Source organism: Myotis daubentonii, chromosome 1 (assembly GCF_963259705.1).
Source record: "Myotis daubentonii chromosome 1, mMyoDau2.1, whole genome shotgun sequence".
NCBI lineage: Eukaryota > Metazoa > Chordata > Mammalia > Chiroptera > Vespertilionidae > Myotis > Myotis daubentonii.
In genome coordinates, this window is record NC_081840.1 from 155,945,752 (window position 1) to 155,965,421 (window position 19,670).

At 50.2% G+C, this 19,670-nt stretch overlaps 1 non-coding gene across 1 annotated transcript; it reads left to right on the forward strand.

Annotated features, from left to right (window-relative positions):
* The first annotated feature begins 9,239 nt into the window (after positions 1-9,239).
* On the forward strand, positions 9,240-9,351 carry LOC132224139 (U6 spliceosomal RNA). The gene has a single exon (XR_009450602.1). It is a non-coding gene; the product is annotated as a U6 spliceosomal RNA (small nuclear RNA).
* The last annotated feature ends 10,319 nt before the right edge of the window (positions 9,352-19,670 follow it).

Consider the following 19,670-nt stretch of genomic DNA (forward strand, 5'->3'; position numbering starts at 1 on the left):
TTGGAGAGGACTGAGGAGTGGAGGAGAGATTGCAGGAGTATCATCCACCTGGATAAGAGTCAGAAAAAAGACCGGGACCAGGATTCTGACCTTGCTAGTGACAACACCACCCCACACATAGAGAGCACTTCTCTTGTGCACACCTATTTACTTGTTCAATCCCCCTCAGCAACCCTGCAAGGCCAGCACTGCTACTGGCTCCGTGCCACACACGAGGAGCCAGAGGCACAGAGAGGCTTGCCCAAGGCCACACCAGCTCATTGGGCCTCTTTCTCATCATGATCCTGTGGCCCCTACCTGCTTCTCCAAAGCCTCAGCCTCCCAGCCAGGAGGGCCACCTGGTTAATGATTGACATGTTCTTCAGGATCCCAGGTGCTCAGGCAGCATGCCCAGCTGCTGGCTCACCAGAACCTGCTGTTTCATGAACCATTATAAATATCTTGTGACCATAAGGACACCGATTAGGTAACTCTCAGACACACAGCCAACCCAGGTGGACTCTCAGACACTTCCTCCTCGTGTCCAAGCTTCGCTCCCACACACCCTACATGGCAGGAGTGCTGGCACACCATCCCCCATTGCCCACGCCTGCACGACTCCTGTCCTCCTTCTTCCCCCTGAACACTTCCCACTAGGACCCTCCGTGAGAAAAGTCTGATCCTCCACTTCCAAAGGCTATGGTGGGCAGTGGTTAGGAGCATGGCTTGCCTCAAATCAGGTTCACTGGCCATGTGACTTCGAGTTTGAGAGGCATGTAAGATCTCAGTGCCTCAGTTTCCTCATTTATAAAGCTTGATGCCCATAGGATTAAACACCAAGTGTGTATGAAGCAGGTAGTAAGCCCTGTGTCAGCATGACGCTCTCTCTTCCTGGGTCCCACGGCCCCTGCCAACCCAGCAGTGGTCTCTGTCTCATTGTGGCAGACCCCTGAGGGCAGAGACCGTGTCTTATCATCTCCCCACAAGTGAGACACTGAAGAGATGCCTGGCTGTTGTAGCATCTCTTCATGCTGCACCCTTTCACATCCGGCACCCTCCAGCTGAAACCTGGACCAGGTGCCTGAGCTTGTGCACCTCGCCTGAGGGAACCATGGGCTTCCCAGCCTGCTTTGTTGGTGGCTGTGGCCAGGGTCCGAGGGGACAGCTGTCCCTGTTTGAAATCTGCCTCCAAGCAAGATCCTGCTCTGCTGAATGATCCGCTGCCCTGTATGCTCAGAAATGAATTCTGCCAGGTAGGGACAGGGTGGTCTCTGCCTCAGGGGGTGTGGGAGCAGCTCAGGGCAAAGCCAGACCCACACCTCAGTGGGCTCTGCCGCCTGCTATGCCCCAGTGTTCTCTCCCCTTTGTCCCAGGCCCTCAAGCCGGCTGGTGTCTGTCTGTCTTCTCTCTCCCTCTTAACCTCCCTCCCCCTTCCTTCCTCCTCTCTCTTCCTACCCCTGCTTTTGTCCTCCGAAGAGGCCACAGCCTCCTCCAGACAGCTTACTTTGCTCTTGGCCTCTTTCCAGACATTTGTTTTCATTTCCCCTCAGTGGAGACCAGGAGGGGCAGTCAGGAGGCTATGGAGAGAGGGGGAGCTGAGACCGGCCCTCCTGGATTTTCTGTGAAATCTGAGTATTTCTGGCGGGGTTACTCGGCCTTTTCAGAGAGCATCTTCTGTTTCCTCCTCTGCTGCTTTCGGATCTGGGGCTCTGAGCCCACGTTGGCTTCTGCTGCATCCCCCTCCCTGGGTGTGCCCATGCATGTGTGCGCACACTCACAGGCACACAGGGAAGCACACGCTCACAGGTACATATGGAAGTGCACACATTCACAGGGACACACTGACATGCTCACACACAACCACACATGCACACACTTAGATGACATGCTCACATACATGCAGACATGTACACTTTGTTCCTCAGCATTTCCAAGGAGGTAAAGGGTATACATATGAACCAAATGAGCCTACCTAAGTAATGCAAAGTGTGCAAAGTGAAATACCCAATTTAGTGCAAATTACAGAAAACCAAAAATTACAGTGCCTACACTATTGTGGTCTGAGGCATTAGGTGCCCTCCATTGCTCTCGGTCATTCCTCCAGTGTCAGGGTCCCCTGCCTGACAGTTCAGAGCCTGGCACTGACCAGGTCGCACAGGAGCTCCTGTCAGAGGACCACCACAGGGTGCTATGGGAGGGGCTGACTGCAGAGTCAGCAGTGGGGCCACACTTGACATTTGGAACAATTTCCCCTGAACAGTGGACCTTGCCCAACCCCTGGCCTCCCCTCAACTCTGTGACCCAGAGGCGGGGCCAGAGCCTCAGCCCTTTTCTGTGGCTCTCTTCTGCACCACTGGTTGCCTTGGCAACAGTTACTGCTGGCCCCTGGCCTCCCAAAGCTGAAACTGTAATGCGATCTCAGGCAGGTTTGTTCTGCTCCGCTGGCTTTGAAGACAAAAGGGTGGTAGTAGACAGCAGCTCTAGTTTCAAAACCTGTCCCCAAGGACTCCCCCTCCCCAAGTAAGGGGAGGGGACAGGATCTGAGAAGAAAGGTGAGGAGGGGGCCACAGAAGCAGTTCAGCTAAAAGAGAAGCAGCTGGAGGAGCAGGGCTGAGGAACTTCCCTAGGACGCCCTTTAGAGAAATGGGCTGATGAAAGTCCACAGTGAGACTGATCTGTCTTTGATTAAATAGTAACTGAAAAAGGTGCCTTTGCCCGTCTTGTTCCTTCACTGTTTTAATCAGGGGCTCAATGAAAACATGCCTTTAGATTTACAGGTAACACAAAGCTGCAAGGCAGAGTTCAAATGCTTTGACGGCTGAACTGTATTCATAAAAGAGACTTTATTAGGTTGAGATAATGGGAAGTTTGGCTGCACAGAAATTGTCTTGAGGGTGCTAATCACTCCTGACATCTTAGAGAGTAAATGCCACCAGAACACACTGTGTGCTTGTTAATCACCTGCTCCCTGCATGCCTGGGAGTTGATAGTCCCTCAGGTAAAGTATGTGAGTCTTAGAAGTTCCAGGGGCTGATGCGATTGAAATTCAGGCTCCAGCATTGTATTTGGAATGTAAGTAAGTAATTGTGTAACTCAGAAGCTGTTTAATGTTGTGGTTAAGAGGAAGGATTCTGGAGCCAAACTAGCTGGGCTTGAACCTTAGCTCTAGTATTTATACGCTGTGTGTCCTTGAGAAAGTTACTTACCCTCTCTGCGTGTCAGTTGCCTCATCTATACAATGGAGATGATAACACTACCTATTTCCTAGGGTTTGGCAAGGATCGAGTCAGTGATGCTACATAAAACACTTAGAAGAGTGCCTGACATGCAGTAAATGCTTATAAGTAAATACTTATAAGTTGCTACTGGTATTAGTGACTCAGCTGTGCACTTTTAGAAGCTTGGTGAGTTATTTTTGCCTGGAGGGCCCAGCTTAATATGCTTGGACAACTCAATCTCCAAACTCCTCGTTGCCCTGATATCTTCAGGCTGTGCCTGGCCACTCTTGTCATAGGGGTGAGGTAGCCCTGTCGGTAAGAGGGATCAGTGACCCTCTCGCTCTCCAGGACAGCCTGTGGCTACAAGCCCCCAGTCCACATTGTTGCTCTTGGTGGGACCCACACATGAGAGGGCTGTCCCTCCCTCTGGCTGGTCCACAAGGACCCACGCTTCTGAGGCTCAGTCTATGGCTGTCAGGAAAGTACATTTTCCACCCAACTCCACACCCAACTGCCCTGGAAAGGATGGGAAGCCTCTATCTCTATCTCCCTTCTCTAGCTTGAGTCTCCTTTCTTCCCCACTGGGTCTTGGGCGCACTGGAGAGGCCAATCCCCAATGTGGACATAACATTATGTAAACATCTGCTTGTCCAGAAGGAAATAAATGCTGCTCTCATTCAAATCCTAGATTTGTGTGTAATCAGCACCACCCACTATCTCAGCCCAGACCTTTGTTCATTCATAATTTCTCCTCGCCAACATGGCTGCGTTGATTTCGGGAGCCTGGAACCCTCGCTGTCAGAGGAGTGACCACACTAAGCTTTGCAAGAATGTAGGCCACCGCTCCTAGGAGAGAGGCTCTCGGGCGGGGCTGTGGTCTTCAAGTGTGTTTGGGAATCACATTTATTCCTATGTGCTTCTCCCACAAACCCAAGCGGACTTGAAGTAACTGAAACTGGGGTTAAAAAACAAAACGCACGCTGGAAAACGACCAAACCCCATCTGTTGTGGCCACATTTTTATTCTACTTACGTGATTTATTTTACCAACACTGTATGTATAAAATGCCAGATGCTGTTCTGAGAGCTTTGTAAACACTGCTTTCTCCTTTAATCCTCCTAACAGCTCAACAAAGTAGATCCTGTTATTATCTTCATCCCCATTTTCAGATGGAGAAACTGAGGCACGGGGAGGGTAAGTAACATGTCCACAGTATATAGCCAGTAAGTAGCCAGGTCAGGATTCAAACTCAGGCAGCGAGCTCCAGAGTCCATGGTCTAACCCACCGTGCTGCCTGTCTTTTGGTACACCATGCTGGTCTGCATTTTCCGTAAGTAGCCTGGAATCTTCTAGAAGGTGTAGACAGTGTCTTCTACATTCTACAGTGGGTACTGCAGGCAATCAACAAATGCTCGTGGTGCTGTTAATAATTGTGGCAATGACCAAGCAGTGTCGTTTACCTCCATGCCAGTCACTAATTGGAAACTGCGGCCCCGGATAGCAGGGGTAACCAGCTCCTCTCCACCCGAACGGCTGCCCCTACAGCTCGCCCAGGTGGGCGGCAGCGTGATGCCTGCTCCAGCTCCACCGGGAGAGGCGGGCGGCCCTTGGCCTGACCTCTCCACAACCTGTAATCACCACACCCTTCCAGCTTCCCCAGCGGAAAACAGCATCTTCTCTGCATTGTTCTTTGAGGAAGTTGGGCAGCGGCACAGAAAGTGTTCTTCCAGGCCCCAGGCAGGCTGGCCTCTGGACTTCTCTGCAGAGCTTGCCGCTTAGAAAGTTAACACCCTCTCTTCTCTGGGTGACACATCCTCACCGGAGACAGGGACGCTGCGCTGGGAGGGGACTAGATCTGGCTCCCCGTTACAGTCCCTGCAGCTTGCCTGGCCTGAGCCCCCAGTGTTGGGGAAGGACAGAGGGTGCACCTTCAGGCGACTTGGCCCCTTGCCCATGCACCTACTTGTGCAAGCAAAGGCTGCATCATGCTGGACCCTGTTCTGTATCTCACAAGGCAGGGGGGCGGCGAGGTGGGGGGAGGGGGGCACGCATCTCCCATCCCTGACCCACTGCCGCTGGGAGTTTTTTTTCTGGGAGCCCCTGACGTTTACAGAGCAAGGTCTGGCCAGAAGAACACAGAAGATGGAAGCCCACCCCTGCAGCGGGCTGGGGGCTAGCCTCCCACATACTTGCCAGCGAGGCCGCTGGGCAAGGAGAGATGTGTGACCCCAGGGAAAATGAAGGGGGGTAGTCACCATCCACTGCTCTCTGCGTCTCTACAGTCGGCGCACAGGCGGCTTCTCTCTGGGGTCGGATGTTTCTGTGTCCCCTTCCAGAAGCTGGGGCACTCTGCAGTGTGCGAACACCTCTGTGCCCCCATCAAGGGGCAGGTTGTGTGTTCACAGCAACTGGGCCAAGTAGTCGGGTGGGTGTCCTTGTGCCCCTTTCACAGATGGGAAACCCAGGACCAGAGAGTGAGCTAATGAATGGCACCCACCCTGGCCCATCCCAGGTTCTTTTCCCTTGAACCGTGGAGTGAGGTGACTGTGCAGGTGAGGGAGGGACATGAGGGAATTACACAAACATGAGAGAGCCTCTGAATTTGGAGCCCAGGGAGCCCTGCTTGCCTCGCCCTAGTCCCAGCCCTGTGGAACCATGCTGTCATGTAATTAAAGGCAGATATGACAGCAAGGATCCTGTAGTCATGTCTCCACTCCAAGGAGAAGCCACCCAAAACTTAGCAAACATTTCTTCTCTGTGAGAGGAAATCACCTTGTTATTATAATCCCCCAGCTTATCTCCTCTGCTAGACTCCAGGATGCTCCTGGAAAGAGCTGCCTTCCTCTAAGAAAACCAAGGGACACACAGCAATAGTTGGTCCAGGAAGGTGGACCTGAGGGACCTCGGGGAGGTGCCCTAGAGAGAGGGTCAGTATGCACTCCAGGCCTTTGAGTGACAGCCTCTCCATGGGCACAGCTGGGACTGTGTGATGAAGACATGGGGAGCAGGAGCCAGGAGACTGGGTGTCCCCAGTGGGCTTAGCAAAGCTATTTTGAAGCCAGTTTATTGGGCAGCCAGGACGGCTCCCCCATGCTTGTGTGGTGACTCAGGAGGCACTGGGTACAGGGGGAGGATGGAGAGGACAGCTCAGGGGGAAGCTAGATCAGCCAGGGTGAGAACAAAAGGAAGAGGGAGGGACACTTGGAGGTTACAGGAGGTAGAGGTGGCAGGACTTCAGGGAGCATCTCATAGGCTGTAGGTCCACTGAGCTAACCAACTCCTGCCCAGGGAGGGTGGCCTGAGCAGATGAGCTACACCTTCAAGGGGGCAGGTTCTGGCCTGTAGGCAGGTCAGAGATGTGCTAAGTGAGGCTCTAGTGGCCATGGCACCATCTTTCCTGGAGGACCATCCACCCCCTGCTGAGGCCCATCCTACTGGCTAAAAAGCCTGTGCCCAACACCCAGCCTTCCTGGTGCTCACAAAGGTCCCTTGGCACAGTGTTCCATAGGGAACCATCAAAGTGTGAAGGTTCTTCTGTTGCAAACCATCATCTGTAACAGTCTTGCTGCTCCCGCCCCACTCCTTGAGATCCTGATTCAGCTGTAGATGAGTCAGCTCCTATGGCTCCTGCCTGTCCCCAGCTGGGTGGGTGTGGTCCAGACCCTGACATGTGACACCACCCCTCGGAACAAGCACTCTTTCTGCCTTATTCCCAACACCGTTGTATTATCCCCAAGCCCCAGGACCTGCCATGTCTGAGGAGGAAACGCCCTGCTGGTACTTACCTGACCTATGTTGCCTTGAATGGCAGTTTTATGATAATAACTCAGAGTCTACTGACTCTACTGAGAAACTGTGACACAGATATCCCAAGGCTTTGATCTTATGAGACACAGACCTTGACCACAATGGGACTACCCTCTTATTGGATAGACTATGTGAGTAGAAAATGTACGGCATTACAACACAACTGGCAAGAAACACACAAGCATTGCTACAGTCAGAGTGGTCACAGAGTTCCAGAAAGGGGACACCACGGTTCCCAACATTTCCATGCCTGAGGGAAGATCAGAGGCTTGAACTGAATACAGACCCCTGTCTCAGCACAGGGCTTGGGACAGAGGTTCAGAGGTGGGAGGGGAAGGAGGGGAGAGGAAAATGATGACTTCACAGATTCCAGACTAGAAAATCTAATAAAGGGATGCTTGCTAATTGCCCACTCAGATGACTTCAGCAGCCTAATTAAATGGCATCCTTTTAAGTGGTTCCATGAGGAGTGAGGCTGATGCCAGGAATTTCAGACACTGGTGGACAGAGTTTGGAGGTAAGTTGTCCCAATGCACTACGCTCTTTCTATCTGTGTGTAGACGGGGCTGGGGGCTGCGGGCTGTCAACTGGACTGGAGAAACCAAGGAGGAGGAGAGAAAACCCCTTGGGGATGAAAGAAGAAAGCTTGGTCCACCCAGTGGCAGGCCCCAGCCCCAGCATCCCCACTCCACGGGCTGCTCCCATCCCCGCCTTTAGAGAGTGTGGCTGCTTTTGTGGAGCCCTCTGTGCACAGAAAGGGTCTGCTCAGACTCTGATGCAACCAGCCCAGGCCTTGCTGCTAGGAGTCACAGGTTTTACTTTAAGTTGGATTTGATGCCCAGCTTAGATTCACACCCGCTTGCTATTATTTAGCATCATCCTTCACATGACCTGGGGGCCCAACCCCTGCCTACCTGCCTCCCTTCTCCAAAATGTTTTCCCAGAATCCCACCTTCCTGTGACTCTGTATCCAATCATTATCACACCCGCACTTTACTTCTCCTGCATGTTTTGCCTCATTGGAATCCCCTGACATTCAGAATGTTGTTCTCTTTCTGTCTTATTAAGCCAACGTCAGCCAGGATGCCTTGAAGTCTTCCTCTTACAGATACTCAGAATTTAGGCAGGATGCTACCAGTGCAGTCCAAATACAATTGCATTTTGGATGTATTTCTCAATGCTGAATATACGCCATTAAAAAGAACTTAAGAGAAAGATGACAATCACCACTCTAAGTGTGCTGCGTGAGATTTGGGAGGCTAGCTGACAAACTGAAACACTAAGTGCCCCAGGCTGCAACGGGTGACAGGGGGCTCTGGCCTGCAGGAGGAATGTGCTCTCTGACCTGCAGCCCTCAGGGCCACCCACCCCCCAGCTCCCCAAGGACTGCCCCCACCTGTCCCTGCATTTCATCCAGACCCTGGAGCGGCCCCAAAGTAGCTTCCCAGGCCCAGACGTGGGGAACTTTTTAGGACTGGGTCTTGAACGAAAGCTTTCTGGGTCACAGTGGCTCAGAGAGCTGGCCTCCCCGCATGAAAGCTCTAAGTTGGAGGTCTGTGCTGGACATGCGGAGGGGGTGGCAGGCGTAGCTAAATGCTTCCCGGGAACAATGAGCAGGGCCTGCTTTCACCTGTTGTTCTCTGCCCTGACAGCTGTGGGAGATGAATGAGCCATGAGCTGGGCCAGCTGCAAGGGGAGGCTGGCTGCAGCCCCTGTGTGGCCTGTGCACGCTCACACCATTGCAGTCACATCCTTTGCAATGTGACCGAGACTCACAGCCTCCAAACCACATCTCCACCCCGGCTAAGAGCTTCTGTTGACAGCCTGAAGCTCTGTGGTCACCGGATCTCGGGCTGTGTTCCTTCTTGTTGAGCCTCGGAAAGATCCCTCCAGTTCTGCTTGTCACATAAGTGGGTCTCATGGAGGAGTCAGCCTGTCTGGGGCTGTGTTTTCCATCATGATCCCTTCCAGGCCACACCTGCAGCAACTGCTCCTCGGCCACCCAGGAGGCAGATGCTAACAGTTTCATGCCTTTCTTTCCCTGCCTATTTTGCCTGCTCATGGGTGTCATAGCCACATATTCAAACTCTACCTCTTTCTCTGCCATATTTAGTAAACGTCACCCGGGATGCATTGAAGTCATTGAAGTCCTTATAGAGTCTCAGAATTTAGGCAGGATGCTCTCACAATGGAATTTTGCATTGCTAGCGCGATGTTTAACATATATGAAGCATCAAGTATGATCATTAGAAATAACTTAAGTGCAAACACTGGAACAATCCAGAGAAGATTCGCATGGCCTCTGGGCAAGGGTGACACACGAATTATAGCAGCATTCCATATTTTTGGATGTGTTAACTAATCTTATTGTGGTAATCATTTTGCAATATATACATACGTAAAATCACTACTTTGTACACCTTAAACGTTATGCAATGTTATATGTCAATTATGTCTCGATGAAGCTAGAAAACAAACAAAAAAAGGAACCTAAAGGGAAGATAACACAATTACCACTCTCAAGAGGCTTTCTTAAAGATTGGGGCGGTGTGCTGACAAACAGACCTGAAATACTGCAAGGACAGCGCAAGAAAGAACACAGCTCAGTGCCCACAGGAAGCTACAAAAGGAGGGAGAATTCACCTGGTGTGATGTCAGGAAAAGTCTGACTGTTATGAAGGATGGAGAAACATGGATCTATGTGAGGTGCCGATATCAATGCCAGAAATCAGAAATTCTTGCTTTGGGGAGAGAACTGCCCAAATCCTAGTGAAGAGGGAGGAAGACTGAGCATGAGTCTGTGGCTGGAGGCAGCAGGAGGCCCCTTGTGAAAAACTCCCCTGGCCTCTATCATTTCTAAATTTCCAATTAAATGGAATTACATTTTTTTCACTACCAAAATAATTCATCTGAGTTTATGGCTAAAAATTTAGAAAGCACAAATGAACAACCGAAGAAAGTATAAATCATGTGTGTTCTCACCCACAGTAACACTGTCTCTCCAGTCTTCTCTCTCTGTACCAGCAAAGGTTTGCTAAATTGTAATTTGTGAAATAGAGCATCGATTCGGGGTCTGTTTATCTTAGATGTGCTATTGCTGCCCATGATCGTAGGTGGCTTGGTGACAATGACGGCTCTTTCTGTGTGAAAGAGGGCTGGAAAGAGTTACCCTTTGGGGAAAATGACCGTCACTGTCGCACCGTCCTTTGGATTTATCATCCTTCCATCTGTGCATCTCTGTGTCAAGAAAGGCAGGGCCCTATACCGACCATCCCCTCAGCCCACGACACAATCCCTTACATTATTGTTCCCTATTTCACCTTTGTTTTCCTTAGTGCATCTATGATAGAGTGTGGAGAATGAGGCATATTTAAAATACTTCTAATAACCTCCCTGCCTCTGGGTTAATCTCTTTGGTTCAGCAGGTAGTAAACCTACAAGGGCAGGAAGATGTAGAACAATAACCATGTGCAACCCGACGTGATCCTCAACCTCAAGAAATCGTCCATCCTGGGAGAGGTGGTGAATAAACTAAACAGACTGAATATGTTCAGGGGCTCTCCTCATGTAAGAGCTGGGGGGGGGGGGGTGGAGGAATAATCTGGTCTATTCCCCAGTCCCACCACCACTCTTATTCTATATAATAAAGAGCTAATATGCTAATTAGACCAAAGAGCGACCTTCTAGACAACCGTCCGGACTACCTTCCGGATGAAGCTGGGGCTGTAAGGGCCGAGCCCCTTGCACGAATTTCATATTACAAATGAGGAAACTGCTAGAAACAGACTTACTCAAAGGCCTCTTGCAAAGTCCCGAAATGCCTGTTTCCGAGCCCTGATGTAATTTCTTAGCAGTTTCTGTGCCTTCTGGCTTGGGTGCATACCCATCAGACATATCTTTAGTGAGTTCATAGTGAACATCTGTGACTCAAGACAAAATCGCCCAGAGCAAGTTGGAGGATACAGGACCTTCTCTGCCCAAAGGGTTAAGTGGGGGGCTACTGATGTAAGTGCTGATCCCACCAGTGTTTGGAAAGGAAAGGAACTTGGAGGCTGTTTTTCTTCTCTGAAAGCCAATCCCAGTGGAGTCACTGGGGTTTTTTAAACCAAAGGTCTTTAAAGCTTGAAATGAAAAACCATGACCTCAGCCATCACACACGCAGCCCCTGCTGGGAAACATCTAGCACCACACGCTCTGGGCGTCCTGTAAATAACTCACGTCTGTGGGGCACATGTGGGGCCCATGAGCTGCCATCAGACGTGGTTTTAGTTGGAAGGCCAGACTCCAGCCCTGTGGACGCTACAGTCATCTGTTAGCGATTTCCCGCTCCCATTAAAACCAGACGCTGGATGCATGTGCGTCGTTGCAGACTCTCATAAGGGATTCATTTATATTGCTTGGGCTCTGGTCTCTGAACCACATCAATTACAGCCCTTTGTGTTACCGACGGGGGTGTGGAGTGAAATGATGACAATCTCATTGCCGTGGAACAGTTCACAGATTGTACGGAGATGGAAGCCCACGTTCACCATGAGAACAGAGCGAGTGGAACATCTAGATTCTAAGCTACAGAGACAAATCCACTCCCAACATCCAAATGCCTAATCGTTACTAGCAAACCGTGGCATCGGGGAGTTTAGGCTGCATCAAACCTACCTTTACCAGTGTCAGGCAATGGAGACTTAAAACCCAAACTTAAGGAGTAATTTCCAGATTTAGGCCACTATTATTATTAATTATTATTCATAACAGCATGTGAAAATTTTAGCTGTTATTGACTGGCTGTATGGAGACTATAAAACACACAAGGGACCAGCCACAGAGAAACTGAAGTCTGTCCTGGTTCTCCGATGAATTTGCTCTGTGAAGTTGGGCATGTCATGAGATTGAGCTTCAGTTTCCTCTTCTGTCAGGTTAGAGGTTTACTAGCAGAGGATGTGGCTTTCCCTCCACCTTTCACTTCCTAGGACTCTGAGCATCTGTATGAGGTGCAGAAGTAAAATCACAGCAGACAAAGGCTTGCACACTTGAGAACCACTGTCCCACAGAGTCAAGGGTGCTGGGCTGCCACCACCCAAAGTACAGCAGACAGGAAGGCCTGTGCCTCCCCAAAGTCCACAACCTAGGACAGCCTGAACTGTAGTGACAAGAACCCCTGGGCACAGGCTTAAATTGGGGTTTGAACCTGCAAGGTGCTGCATCGTGAAGGCCTATGAAGAGCTACTTTACCATGCAGCAGGGTCTTCAGCCCCTTGGCAACTATTTTCTACCTTCGAGATAACCACTCCCCCCCCTCCCCCCCCCCCCCACACACACCAGGAAAAGAGCTGAGGTTACACCATGGGAGAAGGGATCCTGGAAAGTATACAAAGAATAGCCTTTTGTCTATGGGGAACTTCTAGACCTCAGAGGACAGGCCTAACTTGACTAAAAGGCACCCCCAGCTCCTCCACAGAAATTCACCAGCCGCCACAGTTCCATCAAATCCTAGGAGAGCTTTGCAGCTAGGAGTTTGCAAACTATCTTCTCTCTGGCTCTCTTTTGTTTTCGGCAAGTGACAGATGCAGGGCAAGGAAGGTGAGCCTGATAAGTCGTTTCCTTCTCCAAAGGCATTTGACTCACCTCTGCTTCACCCCTCACGAGTGTGCTCAGAAGCAGACAGCACCGGGCTTTTTCCTGAGCTGTAATCCACCATGGTTCTTGACTGAGCCCCCACAAATTGCGAGGCTTCTGCAGGAGGCCCAGGCTGGGACTGTAGGACTGAGTTCTAATCCTGTTTCTCTGCTCTTAACCTGGTGGAGGAGACCTGGAACTAGTCCCAACCCTGCTCATCTCGTTTCCGCTCCTGGAGAACAGAAGGATGAGGCTACCCAGACTCACAGGAGTGTGGAGTCCAGTCACAGGGTCCAGTTGTGACAAGAACCTACTTGTCCTGAGTGCACAGGAGGCCGGGGACCCTTACCTGTCAACAGCTTGGACTTATAAGAAAGTTCAGCAACAGCTCTCATCACGCTGGATACCTACCGGCCATGACTATCACACCCTGAGAAAAAAGTCTTAATTGTCCACAACCATATATCACCCACACTTACCCCCAAGGCTTGGTGGAGGGAACTGCGGCTGACAGCCTAGGCCAGTGGTTCTCAACCTTGGCTGCACATTAGAATCACCTGGGAATCTTTTTAAAATCCTGATTTCTGGGCCCCATCCTCCAGAAATTCTGTTTCTTTGTTATGGGATGGGGCCACAACATTAGTGACAAAGAAACAGAATTTCTGGAGGATGGGGCCCAGAAATCAGGATTTTAAAAAGATTCCCAGGTGATTCTAATGTGCAGCCACGGTTGAGAACCACTGGCCTAGGAGAAGGAAAGAAGAGACTCCATCCTACACCCTTTTCCACTTCGTTGTGTGCCTGTGGACACATGGTGACCTTTCTCTCTCTCTCTCTCTCTCTCTCTCTCTCTCTCTCTCTCTCTCACACACACACACACACACACACACACACACACACACACACATACACACACTGCTAGTGGTAACCATGCACCAGCTGCCCCATCTGGATGGGCAAAGGGAACAATGAACGAATGAATGAGTCTTGGTGAAGACCATCTGCCCATGGGCTCCAGCTTTGTTGGGAGAGGAAGTGGCAGCTCCACCTGCATCCCATAGAGAATGCTCTCAGTCTGCACGGAGAGAATTCCCTCTGCCCAGTCACACCTGTCATTCCGTGAATCATTACTGACTGCCTACAAGACGGACCATCATGGTCTGCCTGCACCACAGAAATGGCCTGGGGCGGGCAGACAGCACCCATCAGATTGCCATGAAAAACTCCCAGGCCAGCAAGTGGTCTCCTGAAGGAGGATGGCACTGCAAGAGAGGACCAGGCTGTCCCTGCAGATTTGCCCATCCCGACTGGGGACCCCAGGACTTGCAGAAGCTTCCAAAGGCCCCACTGATTCTCACATTCCAGGATGATGCCACCTCCTGGGCATCTCGGAGTGACCCAGGTCAAGCTTCTCCATAAATAAAACATGTGGTGCAATCTCTGAGGAGAGTGGCTGAAGAGGCAAAGGGGCCTGGGGACGCTTCTCAGTCCTTCACGTCAGCCTTGAGAGGCTCCTGAGGCAGCTGGTGAAGAGGGGACCAGGCAGCAGCATTACAGGACATGTGGAAATGTGAACTCTGGAAGGTTTCTCTTCCTGAATTCTCTCCTTTCCCTATTCGAGCTTGTGCCTTGATATCCCCAAGCAAAAGCAGCAAGGATATTAATAGCAACATTTACTGGGTACTTAGTGTGCGCCAGGCACATTTATTATTAGCTCATTGAATCCCAAGGGAGGCACGAGGCATGAAGAAAAGTAGCCTGCACATTTTTCTTGCGTTTGTTGGGAGAATTGGAGAGAGAGCGCATCTTAAAGAAACTTGCAAACAAGAGAATTTCCTCCTGACAAAAGGTTCATCTGGCTTGTGAAGAAGAAACCAAGGGAAGAAAAAAGGAATGAGAAAAAGGATTATGGTTTGGGGGCCGGAGAGGGTGGGGGGAACTGCACCCATGTTCTTGCTGAGGAAGAGAGAAGGTAGATACCTGAGCACATGTCCCCCCCCCGCCCCCACCTCCAGCCTGCCATGGAAGTGCAAGGCCAGAGTGGCCGTGGGACTGGACAGTGGGTGTCTCAACTGCTCCCAAGTGTGCTGAGCATCAAGGGCCAGGCACCACCCCCAAAGCTCTTGCACTACTCAAGCTCCTCAGAATATGTTACAATCTTTGGATGAGGGCGCCCAATAAATATTGATTTCACTCTCTTTTACCAGCAGCCAAAAGAGAATGAAATCAGATATTACTGATTCTGGTTATAGAAAACTAAACTCAGCCCTGTTTCTCTAGTAACCGAGTTCTTGGACTGAGATTCACATATGCTACATTTGTCTAAATTTTCGACCTAACACTCAGTAGTTCTTCAATAAATGTCCCTTGAGTGATTGGATGAGCAAAAGTAAAAAAGAATGCAGATACGATTCTCAAAGCGTGGGACAAGGACACCTGAAATCCTTTCATAAATGATCCAAAGACATTAAGTTGCCTTTTGCACTGTCATTCTCTCATGGTAGAGTTTTTCAGAGGCTACAGATGCAACCGATTGAATACAGAAGTCAGTATAACAATTCCACTGTCACCTATTAAGCGGAACATTCAAACCATTTTCAAAATTTTGTAAAATAATGCCACTCTTTTTATTAATATTGTTTTGTTTTGGAAAACATAGTTGTGTCGTAAAATATTTTATGGTAACGTTCAATGAGTTTATTAATGTATTTTAATGAACTAACAAAGCATGTTTTTAAGATTTTTCAGCTTGATTTTAATCTATCGCAGATTATTTGGGAACTGCTGTAACGAAGAGCAGGAGGGAGAAGGTGGAGGTACAGGAAGGCAGATTTACAATTGGCTGCCTGACCTTGAACAAGCCATTCATCTCTACCAAATGAAGAAGATGCTGAACCAAAGGGCTCCAAGGACTCCATCCTTGCAGTCCCTAATTTCTCTGTCGGAGGCAGAGATAGAAGCTCAGTAAAGTCAAAGGGGCCTCCCTGAAATTCCGGCTCCCTTTAGGGCACCATGGGAATGCCACAGCATGGGTTTGCTGGCTAAAAATAATTGCCCTAAGACCTGGGGGTCAGAGGGCTCCTCCCAGAGCCAGGAGGGAGGTGATGTCAGTGCCTGGAAGCCCTCAGCATTCCTGGGCAGCTCAGGTCTGGGGGTGACTGCTCAGGAATCTGCCATCCTTTTGTGCCTCCAGAAATGTCCCCTCTAATCTCTGCCTGAGCTGAGAGGGAGAGAGAGAGAGAGAGAGAGAGAGAGAGAGAGAGAGAGAGAGAGAATACACTCCATCAAATGCTAGGAGCAATCCAGTTTAGGCACTGACGCCCTTTTAAGGAAGCCTCAGGCGAGAAACAAAGCTCAGAGCCTTATTTTTCAGTTCAGCCACACCGTGCCCCATGCTGTGGCCTCAGCAAGCAGAAATACTGAGGAGACAGCAGGGGTGTCCTCCCCAGCAGTGAGGACATCCTTCCTTTTTTACCCTGGCCCTACCAGTGCCGGAGCCCACGCTCTTTTGTGGGGTTATTGGAAACCTGCTCTGAAACACATTATAAATATCCAATAATAAATAAACATGAGTTATTTCTGCAATGTACCCAGGAATAACCAACTGCCCAACGAGCCAAGCTTGTTCTTCAGATTCTGGGAAAAATAGAAATGTGGGTATGATTTATTTTTCCATTGCCCAAAGCGGAATCATTGCCTGTACATGTCTAATTATAGTTTTCTGTTTCCATTTTTTAATCTTATCATCTTGTAGCTTGGGGAAAGAGAGAAGAGGACAGAGGGAGAGACAGACTGTGAGAGTAAATAAAAATATGAAAGCGGAAAAGAAGATTCTATTTTCCCTTCCAGCTCTTCGATAACATTCAGGAAAAAAGAGCATGGCCTAGGCTTTCATATTTCCTTGACCCTGGTAGGCCTGAATGAGAAAGACCCAACTTAGTGAGTGAGCCTGGAGGTATGTTATGAACTTCCAAATCCCAAAAGAATCAGAAAAAAAAAAAAGAGAGAGAGAAAGCTGGAAAAGAGGAGAAAGACCACAATAAAGACTAAAGTGACTTGAGCCTGTAGGTCACTTCGAACTTCTCTCTTTGCCTCTGTGATTCATGAGTCCCCTCCGGGCCTGCCTGTAAAACATCTGCTCATTCAGCTCTGCCCCCACCCAGCAACTTCCGGGTTCACTTCTGAGCAGTTTAGTCACCAGGATGCTGACAGGACCATGTGCAGCAGGCTCAGACAGGTACTGCTCACCTCCCCACCATCATCATGCCATTCATTTATTTATCGGTCCAACAGCCATGGTCATCAGGACCCTCCCCAGGGTCCTCAGAGTTGGGGGGTAGGGGCTGGCCCAGGCAAGACTTTGGTCTGCAGCCTGAGAATGTACTGCGAGGAGGGAGGGAAGGAGGACAAGAAGGCGCTGGAACAGTTGATAGTCCACAGGATGCAGCCCACAGACTGGGGACACTGAGTCACATCCCAGCCTCGTTTTTCTTCTGGATATTGTGCGTCCTGCTCAAATTCTTAATTGACCATTAGACAGGTTAGAGCAGGGACGGTAGCCAGGCTGGTGCCTTCTTTCTAAAGAAGAGAAAACTAAGGCCTAAGAAACATAGCGATTCCTCCCCAGTCAGTCAGTGACAGAACTGAGGGCCAAGTCCAGCTCTCTTCTGCCCAGGCCACCTCCTCTGCCTGTCTCAAGGCCTCCATGATCTGTCCCACTCCTCTCTCTCTAAAGGACAGCTGGTCTTGGTGTCCATGCTGTCTGCCATCCCCGACAGCCTCCCAACAGCAGGATGTGGCTAGGTTTGCATAGAGCCTGAGTTACAGTTACTAAATTCTATGCACACCCCTGTGCCTGTGACTGACTCTGGCCAGTGCAGAGTGAGGGTCTGACAGCAAAGAGGCCATCAATTTTCCGAATGATGACTTCTCCAGATTCCCACTGAGGTGCCTGGGAGTTATCAGAAATAACCATAAAAGGGCATCCATTCCAGACGCTGAGTCCTCAGGCTTTGCTCACTGTCTCTACAGCATCCTAGTAATTGAAATGTCTGTGGGCTCACATATTCTTCATGTCTGCTCACCAGTGCGGGAGCCACCAGGTGACCAGAGTCTTTATCCCGATCATGTTAGCACCACAAAAGAGAAGAAGCATCTCAGCACATCGCTGGTCCACCTGGCCCTATCCTTTCAGACACCCCAGGCCCTACCGGGCCAGGGCTGGAGGAACCGTGGTGGGCCTGTCTTATGGTATGAGCTCTACTGTTGGTGTGCATACAATGTGTGTGTGCACCTATGTGTACATGCACCATTTCCTGGAAAGCAACAGCTGTGCCGTGAAGAAGGCATGACTCACTGCTCCGCACCAGCCCTCCCTAGCACAGAGGCCTGTCTGGAGCTGTCCAGAGCCTGGGCCTCATAGTGAACGATGACCTGGTGTGTATCTGAAGGCCGGTAACCCTCCCCCTACCCTCAGCCATCTGTCTGACTCTTGGCCATGAGAAGAGAATCCTGTGGTCTCTGGGTAACTGCCTCTCTCCTTGGCTTCGTAAGTAAATATCTAGGAAAGACTGAAGAAAGGGAATCGGTGGGGTGTCCGGAGAGCATCAGAAGGATGAAAGAAACAGGCTCTTTGTCTTCACCATCCAGATTGCCAACTCCACCTTTTCTCCACCCCCTGCAGGTAACTTCTCTGTCCTTCCTCTTCTTCCTCCTCTCCGTCTGTCACTTCCTGCCCCTCATTCATCATTCACTCAACACTTTAGAAACCTACTCTGTACTAGATTTTACAAAGGATACAAAGGTGGATATGGCAGCATTTGTGACCTTAAGGTAAACATTGAGACCAGCCAGGAGGGAAAGCATCATGTCATGTTGAGTGTCAGGAGCAGGGGAAAGGGAAGCTGAGATCCTGACCACTGCTTCTTGCCAGTGAGCAGTTCAAAGAGAAACGTCTTCACTGGTTTGGGTCTGAAGACAGCGCTGGGTATGAGGCATCAGTGCTCCCAAATAGCTCACTGTATTAAAATCACATTTGTGACTCCATTTCCTGACCACGCACCACTGGTCACCCAGAAGAAGCTCTCTTAAGCATAGACTCCAAGAGATGGCCCCTGCAGGGTGGTGACCCTGGTCCAGGACCGGGCTGGAGAGATCTGAGGCCTTTATACAGAAGTGCGGGAGGAGTGCGGTAAGGCCTGGCGAAGTTCTGAGCCCAGTCTCAGTCCTGGCATGTTGTATGTTCTTTACTAAAGCTCACAAGCCAAACCATCTCACGGGATGACATTTATAGTCAGGAATTAGAGAGAAAACCTGTGTTCACAACCCCCTTCCATCCAGCAGCTTCTCCATTGGCCAAGTTAGAATCTTCCTCCTAAACAGGCAAGGTCCGGGCAATGGAAGGATTTTTGTTTGCTTCTGTGATTTATTTTATTAGGGAAATGGGGGACACCCTGGAAGCAGTCGAGGGTGACTGCTGACCTTTTACCCACTTATGGTTCTAAGGGCCCAGTGCCCGAACATGTGAGTAGATGGTTGGTTGAAGGTCTGGCAGCCAAGGGACAGACAGAGCCCTTAGCCCTGCTGGTCTGGAAATGTAATGTAGACAAACAGGCAATCTGTGAAACCCCTGAAAGCCGTGCTGGCGGTCTGTGTTTCCGGTTCCAGCAGAATTGTGGTGGGAGACTGAGACGCCTCCCAGAGGGACAGTCCTTGATTGTTCACCGTCCCTCCCACCTGGAAACATGCTTCTTCAGTACCCAAGACAACCTGGTACCTATCCAATTCCCCCCTCTCCTCCCCTCAAGCAGAAGGAAACAAAGAGGCAAGTTTACAAGGATGGGCTGAAATCTCTAGTCCAGGTTATAACCACCGGTTTCTCTCTCCCTAGAACTCCAGGTAAGCAGGCCCTGGGAGGCCCCAGCCAATTGGAGAGCTTGGGTGGTGTCCCTGGGGATGCTGGAAAAGGACATAGGCTCAGTTTTGCTGGAGCCATGAAGTACACACGGTCATAAGCCCAGAGAGCCCACAGGGGGCTGGGAAGGTGAGCAGAAA